We start from the raw sequence: 9,952 nt of genomic DNA on the forward strand, positions 1-9,952 counted from the left end.
TTTGTCACTCATTTCGGGTAGGGTACGGGTACGGGTAGGGAACGGGTACCCGTACCCGGCCGGGTACAGTTACCCATTTGCGACCCTGGTGCGGCCGGGTACGGGTAAGGAATCAAAACCCGTTTGCGACCTCTGGATCGCACAGAGAAGCGGCGACGTCGGCGGCTCCTGACGCAGCAGAAGCTTTTGGCAGGAACCACCCGGAGCTACTGCTTTCCTTGGTGAACGCGCGGACGCGACAACGACGTTTGTATTTGTGTTCGGGGTCGGACAACTGCAGGGCCGTGATTTCGAAAAGTGTATTCGTTTAGCCATGTTTGTTTGTTGTAGTACGGAGTAAAATGATGGCCTTAATCTAAGTTGTCTTGTTGTTTGACTTGCATCCCACTGGGATTTTTGCACACTGTTGGTGTACGGTGTTTTTTTCTGCAATATTTTGCTGTCTTTTCTTGGATTTTCTGTTTGCACTTAGTCACATATTCACTTTAAGATGTTTTCTTGTTCATGTTTTTGTGTTTTGTTTGTTGCGGTTGCACCCGATTCAAGAGCCGAATGGCTCACAGGGCTATACCTAATACATGAACTTGAACTTGAGCCGCGGTTTAACAACAGGTTTAACCTATGGGGACCTCATTTGCCAGTAAAAATATGATAATTGGTTCTTTACCCTTCTATCTGGCAACAAAACTGACACCTTTTTACGCCTTTTGGCGTCTTCTGGTCCAACCCATGTGAGACTAGGCTCTAAGGAAAGCTGTCTCGGGTGTGGACCAATCAACTTCAAGGACAGTGCACATTATCAGAGTTATGTCTTTTGTTTGTATTATGACTGCAGGTATTGCGGTCTATGCAAACATGACTCCTTGTAAAAAGGTGTCAGTTTTGTTGCCAGATAGAAGGGTAAACAACCAATTAACAACAGGTTTTACCCTTTCTGGCAAAAAGCCGTGAGATGTTAAGATGTTAAAACGACAAACGGAATCCTTTTTTTCAAGGAATCCTGTCTGGATTTGAAGTTTTCGTGACTGCAAGGATCCAAACTCTTTGGTTCTTTCGGTAAAGTCACGTAGATGAAAAATAAAAATAATGCAATGAAAATAACTAGTTAGTTTTGTTTTATTATTTTTCATCTAGTTATTTTCATTTGATTATTTTTATTATTTTTATTCATCTACGTGACTTTACCGAAAGAACCAACGAGTTTGAATCCTGTCTGCATTAACCACACGCACTTGTGGTGAACACGCACACACGCTCTGGTGATGTATGGCATTATCTTTGAAACTGATTGGCCCTAACTAGAGACGGCCTTCTTTATGGCCCAGTCTCACCAGGATGAGACCGGAGAGCAACGCCGAAAGGCGGACAGTACAAAGACGCCTTCTTGGTTCTTTCAGTAAAGTCACGTAGAATGGAAATAAAAAAGTAAAAAAATAAAACATTATAAAATTATTCACACGATGTTTCGGCCACAACGCAAGCAGCCGTCCTCAGACGCTGTCTCCCCGACAGACCTGGTCTTCACCTGAGGACGGCTGCTTGCGTTGTGGCCGAAAAGTCGTGAGAATTATTTTATGTTTTATTTTATTATTTTATCCTTTCCATTCTACGTGACTTTACCGAAAGAACCAAGAAGATGAATCTCTGCAGACACGAAAGCTTTTAATCGAAATTTAGTACAAAGGCGATGCACGTTTAAGATAATTTATCGCTAGGAGTGAGTAGATCCCATATTAGAGCCGTGGTTGTCTGCGCAGTGAGGGGCTTGTTTAAAAAAAATTTTGGCGACTTTCAGATTCTCATGCGATCCTCCATTCCACAGCACTGTGCAGGTCTCTGGGTCCCTATGTAAGTCTATAGTCAATGCGAGTCGATGGGTCCCTGTGTAAATCAATGGGTCTCTATGCGAGTATATGGGTTCCTGTATAAATCAATGGGTCTCTATGCGAGTCTATGGGTCTCTGTGTAAATCAATGGGTCTCTATGCGAGTCTATGGGTCTCTGTGTAAATCAATGGGTCTCTATGCGAGTATATGGGTTCCTGTGTAAATCAACGGGTCTCTATGCGAGTCTATGGGTCCCTGTGTAAATCAACGGGTCTCTATGCGAGTCTATGGGTCCCTGTGTAAATCAACAGGTCGCTATGCGAGTCTATGGGTCCCTGTGTAAATCAACGGGTCTCTATGCGAGTCTATGGGTCTCTGTGTAAATCAATGGGTCTCTATATGAGTCTATGGGTCCCTGTGTAAATCAATGGGTCTCTATGCGAGTCTATGGGTCTCTGTGTAAATCAATGGGTCTCTATATGAGTCTATGGGTCCCTGTGTAAATCAACGGGTCTCGATGCGAGTCTATGGGTCTCTGTGTAAATCAATGGGTCTCTATATGAGTCTATGGGTCCCTGTGTAAATCAACGGGTCTCGATGCGAGTCTATGGGTCCCTGTGTACATCAATGGGTCTCTATGCGAGTCTATGGGTCTCTGTGTAAATCAACGGGTCTCTATGCGAGTCTATGGGTCCCTGTGTAAATCAATGGGTCTCGATGCGAGTCTATGCGTCCCTGTGTACATCAATGGGTCTCTGTGCGAGTCTATGGGTCCCTGTGTAAATCAATGGGTCTCTATGCGAGTCTATGGGTCTCTGTGTAAATCAGTGGGTCTCTATGCGAGTCTATGGGTCCCTGTGTAAATCAGTGGGTCTCTATTAGAGTCTATGGGTCTCTGTGTAAATCAACGGGTCTCTATGCGAGTCTATGGGTCCCTGTGTAAATCAACGGGTCTCTATGCGAGTTTATGGGTCCCTGTGTAAATCAATGGGTCTCTATGCGAGTCTATGGGTCAGTGTGTAAATCAATGGGTCTCTATGTGAGTCTATGGGTCCCTGTGTAAATCAACGGGTCTCTATGCGAGTCTATGGGTCCCTGTGTAAATCAACGGGTCTCTATGCGAGTCTATGGGTCCCTGTGTAAATCAATGGGTCTCTATGCGAGTCTATGGGTCCCTGTGTAAATCAATGGGTCTCTATGCGAGTCTATGGGTCCCTGTGTAAATCAATGGGTCTCGATGCGAGTCTATGGGTCCCTGTGTAAATCAACGGGTCTCTATGCGAGTCTATGGGTCCCTGTGTAAATCAACGGGTCTCTATGCGAGTCTCTGGGTCCCTGTGTAAATCAATGGGTCTCTATGCGAGTCTATGGGTCCCTGTGTAAATCAGTGGGTCTCTGTGCGAGTCTATGGGCCCCTGTGTAAATCAATGGGTCTCTATGCGAGTCTATGGGTCCCTGTGTAAATCAATGGGTCTCTATGCGAGTCTCTGGGTCCCTGTGTAAATCAATGGGTCTCTATGCGAGTCTATGGGTCCCTGTGTAAATCAATGGGTCTCTATGCGAGTCTATGGGTCTCTGTGTACATCAGTGGGTCTCTATGCGAGTCTATGGGTCCCTGTGTAAATCAATGGGTCTCTATGCGAGTCTATGGGTCTCTGTGTAAATCAACGGGTCTCTATGCGAGTCTATGGGTCCATGTGTAAATCAGTGGGTCTCTATGCGAGTCTATGGGTCCCTGTGTAAATCAATGGATCTCTATGCGAGTCTATGGGTCTCTGTGTAAATCAATGGGTCTCTATGCGAGTCTATGGGTCTCTGTGTAAATCAATGGGTCTCTATGCGAGTATATAGGTTCCTGTATAAATCAATGGGTCTCTATGCGAGTCTATGGGTCCCTGTGTACATCAATGGATCTCTATGCGAGTCTATGGGTCCCTGTGTAAATCAACGGGTCTCTATGCGAGTCTATGGGTCCCTGTGTAAATCAATGGGTCTCTGTGCGAGTCTATGGGTCCCTGTGTAAATCAGCGGGTCTCTACGCGAGTCTATGGGTCTCTGTGTAAATCAACGGGTCTCTATGCGAGTCTATGGGTCCCTGTGTAAATCAATGGGTCTCTATGCGAGTCTATGGGTCCCTGTGTAAATCAGAGGGTCTCTACGCGAGTCTATGGGTCTCTGTGTAAATCAACGGGTCTCTATGCGAGTCTATGGGTCCCTGTGTAAATCAACGGGTCTCTATGCGAGTCTATGGGTCCCTGTGTAAATCAGAGGGTCTCTACGCGAGTCTATGGGTCTCTGTGTAAATCAACGGGTCTCTATGCGAGTCTATGGGTCCCTGTGTAAATCAACGGGTCTCTATGCGAGTCTATGGGTCCCTGTGTAAATCAGTGGGTCTCTATGCGAGTCTATGGGTCCCTGTATAAATCAATGGATCTCTACGCGAGTCTATGGGTCTCTGTGTAAATCAACGGGTCTCTATGCGAGTCTATGGGTCCCTGTGTAAATCAATGGGTCTCTATGCGAGTCTATGGGTCCCTGTGTAAATCAGTGGGTCTCTATGCGAGTCTATGGGTCCCTGTGTAAATCAATGGGTCTCTATGCGAGTCTATGGGTCCCTGTGTAAATCAATGGGTCTCTATGTGAGTCTATGGGTCCCTGTGTAAATCAGTGGGTTTCTATGCGAGTCTATGGGTCCCTGTGTAAATCAATGGGTCTCTGTGCGAGTCTATGGGTCCCTGTGTAAATCAGTGGGTCTCTATGCGAGTCTATGGGTCCCTGTGTAAATCAGTGGGTCTCTATGCGAGTCTATGGGTCTCTGTGTAAATCAGTGGGTCTCTATGCGAGTCTATGGGTCTCTGTGTAAATCAGTGGGTCTCTATGCGAGTCTATGGGTCTCTGTGTAAATCAATGGGTCTCTACGCGAGTCTATGGGTCTCTGTGTAAATCAGTGGGTCTCTATGCGAGTTTATGGGTCCCTGTGTAAATCAATGGGTCTCTATGCGAGTCTATGGGTCCCTGTGTAAATCAATGGGTCTCTCTGCAAGTCTATGGGTCTCTGTGTAAATCAGTGGGTCTCTATGCGAGTTTATGGGTCCCTGTGTAAATCAATGGGTCTCTATGCGAGTCTATGGGTCTCTGTGTAAATCAGTGGGTTTCTATGCGAGTCTATGGGTCTCTGTGTAAATCAGTGGGTCTCTATGCGAGTCTATGGGTCCCTGTGTAAATCAATGGGTCTCTATGCGAGTCTATGGGTCTCTGTGTAAATCAGTGGGTCTCTATGCGAGTCTATGGGTCCCTGTGTAAATCAGTGGGTCTCTATGTGAGTCTATGGGTCCCTGTGTACATCAATGGGTCTCTACGCGAGTCTATGGGTCCCTGTGTAAATCAGTGGGTCTCTATGCGAGTCTATGGGTCCCTGTGCAAATCAATGAGCCTCTGTGCGAGTCTATGGGTCCCTGTGTAAATCAATGGGTCTCTATGCGAGTCTATGGGTCACTGTGTAAATCAATGGGTCTCTATGCGAGTCTATGGATCCCTGTGTAAATCAATGGGTCTCTATGCGAGTCTATGGGTCCCTGTGTAAATCAATGGGTCTCTATGCGAGTCTATGGGTCACTGTGTAAATCAATGGGTCTCTATGCGAGTCTATGGGTCCCTGTGTAAATCAATGGGTCTCTATGCGAGTCTATGGGTCACTGTGTAAATCAACGGGTCTCTATGCAAGTCTATGGGTCCGTGTGTAAATCAATGGGTCTCTATGCGAGTCTATGGGTCCCTGTGTAAATCAATGGGTCTCTATGCGAGTCTAATGGTCCCTGTGTAAATCTACGGGTCTCTATGCGAGTCTATGGGTCCCTGTGTAAATCAACGGGTCTCTATGCGAGTCTATGGGTCCGTGTGTAAATCAACGGGTCTCTATGCGAGTCTATGGGTCCGTGTGTAAATCAACGGGTCTCTATGCGAGTCTATGGGTCCCTGTGTAAATCAATGGGTCTCTATGCGAGTCTATGGGTCCCTGTGTAAATCAGCGGGTCTCTATGCGAGTCTATGGGTCCCTGTGTAAATCAACGGGTCTCTATGCGAGTCTATGGGTCCGTGTGTAAATCAATGGGTCTCTATGCGAGTCTATGGGTCCGTGTGTAAATCAATGGGTCTCTATGCGAGTCTATGGGTCCCTGTGTAAATCAACGGGTCTCTATGCGAGTCTATGGGTCCGTGTGTAAATCAACGGGTCTCTATGCGAGTCTATGGGTCCGTGTGTAAATCAATGGGTCTCTATGCGAGTCTATGGGTCCCTGTGTAAATCAACGGGTCTCTATGCGAGTCTATGGGTCCCTGTGTAAATCAACGGGTCTCTATGCGAGTCTATGGGTCCGTGTGTAAATCAATGGGTCTCTATGCGAGTCTATGGGTCCCTGTGTAAATCAACGGGTCTCTATGCGAGTCTATGGGTCCGTGTGTAAATCAACGGGTCTCTATGCGAGTCTATGGGTCCCTGTGTAAATCAATGGGTCTCTATGCGAGTCTATGGGTCCCTGTGTAAATCAACGGGTCTCTATGCGAGTCTATGGGTCCCTGTGTAAATCAACGGGTCTCTATGCGAGTCTATGGGTCCCTGTGTAAATCAATGGGTCTCGATGCGAGTCTATGGGTCCGTGTGTAAGTCTTTGAGTCTCTTCGTGAGGCTGTGGGTGTGTATGCAAGCGTATCCAATCAAAACATGATTTGACGATGCTGATGTGTTGGCAGCGGCGCAAAATGACAAACGCTCAACACATTCGATAATAACACTGGTTATGTAAGTCTGTGTTTAAACGTGATTTTACATAAGCCTACGAGTTCCTACGTAAATTTATGCAAGTCACAGTTTATTTATCAGGTTATGTCGGTACAGTATATGGGTAGTATGCGACGATGGTTGTTTATGTAAGCCTACGGTCTTTATGTAAGTCTATGCATCTGTATGTACAGTACGTCTATGTGTCTAAGGCTATATGGGTCTGCGGGCCTATGGGTCTGTGTGTATATACAGCAGCACATATGGGAATAGAGGTGGGACTTGTATTTTTGTAACTTATTTACGCGCCATCCGATTGGTGGGTCAATTAAATTGATAATCGATTTAGTAATGAAATCCAGTACTTAATGGGATATCCCAGCTCTACAGGGACTCCCCGACTTACAAACATTCGATTTACGAACTTTCATAGATACTAACAAACCTGGTCCGTATGTCTAATTGCCTGTCCGGACCGAGAGTCGTAAGTTAAACCACCGCGCAATAGATGGTGGTGGTGGTACATCTGCAGAACGTGAAGAACCAGTGGCATCTACATCTACAGAATATGAATAACCAGTGGCATCTACCTCTATAGAATATGATGAACCAGTGGCATCTACATCTAAAGAACATGAAGAACCAGTGGCATCTACATCTAAAGAACATGAAGAACCAGTGGCATCTACCTCTATAGAATATGATGAACCAATGGCATCTACATCTACAGAATATGAATAACCAGTGGCATCTACATCTAAAGAACATGAAGAACCAGTGGCATCTACCTCTATAGAATATGATGAACCAATGGCATCTACATCTACAGAATATGAATAACCAGTGGCATCTACATCTAAAGAACATGAAGAACCAGTGGCATCTACCTCTATAGAATATGATGAACCAATGGCATCTACATCTACAGAATATGAATAACCAGTGGCATCTACATCTAAAGAACATGAAGAACCAGTGGCATCTACCTCTATAGAATATGATGAACCAGTGGCATCTACATCTACAGAATATGAAGAATCAGTGGCATCTACATCTAAAGAACATGAAGAACCAGTGGCATCTACCTCTATAGAATATGATGAACCAATGGCATCTACATCTACAGAATATGAATAACCAGTGGCATCTACATCTAAAGAACATGAAGAACCAGTGGCATCTACCTCTATAGAATATGATGAACCAGTGGCATCTACATCTACAGAATATGAAGAACCAGTGGCATCTACATCTAAAGAACATGAAGAACCAGTGGCATCTACCTCTATAGAATATGATGAACCAATGGCATCTACATCTACAGAATATGAATAACCAGTGGCATCTACATCTACAGAACATGAAGCACCAGTGGCATCTACATCTGCAGAATATGAAGAACCAGTGGCATCTACATCTACAGAACATGAAGAACCAGTGGCATCTACATCTACAGAACATGAAGAAGCAGTGGCATCTACATCTGCAGAATATGAAGAACCAGTGGCATCTACATCTACAGAACACGAATAACCAGTGGCATCTACATCTACAGAACATGAAGCACCAGTGGCATCTACATCTGCAGAATATGAAGAACCAGTGGCATCTACATCTGCAGAATGTGAAGAACCAGTGGCATCTACATCTACAGAACATGAAGAACCAGTGGCATCTACATCTACAGAACATGAAGAAGCAGTGGCATCTACATCTGCAGAATATGAAGAACCAGTGGCATCTACATCTACAGAACACGAATAACCAGTGGCATCTACATCTACAGAACACGAATAACCAGTGGCATCTACATCTGCAGAATATGAAGAACCAGTGGCATCTACATCTGCAGAATATGAAGAACCAGTGGCATCTACATCTGCAGAACATGAAGGAGCAGTGGCATCTACATCTACAGAACACGAATAACCCGTGACATATACGTCCACAGCAGATTATACACATTCTAATACCATTCACCGTGTTTAGTGTACACGGTGTACACCATGTTTGGAATCGACAGGAGCACAGTTGGACTTTCGAACAAATCGACTTACGAACAGACCTCTGTAACCTAACTCGTTCGTAACTATAGGAGCTCCTGTACTTGGTTCTGAACGACTACCACGTGCACTCACAGAGAGGTTAATTCATGTTGTCAGGAGGGTCCTGCAACGTTTTCGCAGTCGTGGGGGCGAGGTTTGCCATGTTGAATAATTGAGTAATTTACGATTACATTTTCAGTATTGTTTGCTTATATTGTGGCGATGTGCTCACGGTTAATACGACCGCAGGTATTAACCAGGGGGCCGCCGCTGTAGTTCGAACCGTGGAGTCTCTGCAAAACGACAAGGGCCACATCACCACCGCCCGTCGCACGCAGCGATGAGAAGATGCCTGAATGTTGAAACCCGGTCCAGAGTTTGGCTTTATTGCTGAAATTACGCACTCCCAGAAGGTTAATGGGACGTGTTGTTTTTTAAAAACTATACATTAAAAAAAATTTGCTGGAGGGCTATAGCTATGGGAATCATACTTATCGTGTATATTTTCCACGACGAAATATATTTATTTTCGGAGATGATACAGTGAGCGTCGTGGTCCTCATTTTCTGTGGCGGGGGGCGAGATGGCTGGCGCCTTCAATAATTGAACAGGGTAATATGACACCGGCTTAACCAGTGTGTGTGTGTGTGCGTGCAACGTTCAGTGAGTGAGTGGGGGCCGTGCATGGATTATTCAGAGGGAGTGGTGTGTGGTAATGGGGTATAATGGAGGGCTAAAGGAACGAAGCTCACAACAACGAGCGGAGCGACCGGGGCGGTTAAAACGCGACAAATTTGGCACAGTCTGGAGCACAGGTGGGGCATCTGGCGGTCATCTCAAGTGAAGGTCAACCCGAAATACCTGGCTGGGTCTGTATCGCGTGACCTCCTGCCGGAGAGCCTTCCACACCGCACGTTGCTTCAAGGTGCACCTAGCCTGGCACAAGCGCCGTCATGACGTCGCCGTCAATAGCGGAAAGGCGGTTGTTGTTGTGTGTACGGGCGGCATAGGAGTGCATGTCCATGGATGTACGTCTGCGTATGGATATACTGTACTGCATTATTTTTGTACACGTGGGGAGCGGTGGTGCAGCGGTTAGCGCGCTGCGCTCCGAACCCGGTGACCCCAGTTCGAATCCCGCTCACGGCCAACACCGGTGACGATTATCTGAACCTGTCCTGGACATCCCCTAGGTCGACTCGGCCTCAAATGAGTCCCTGGTGCGATGTGTAAGTATTTCCGCAAGGGAGACAAAGACGGCCGGGCGTGATGCTGGCCACCCACCACTTCGTGTGCCGTTCCGG

This window comes from Lethenteron reissneri, chromosome 50, assembly GCF_015708825.2.
Source record: "Lethenteron reissneri isolate LAM-NWPU_2019-01 chromosome 50, ASM1570882v1, whole genome shotgun sequence".
Taxonomy (NCBI): Eukaryota; Metazoa; Chordata; class Hyperoartia; order Petromyzontiformes; family Petromyzontidae; genus Lethenteron; species Lethenteron reissneri.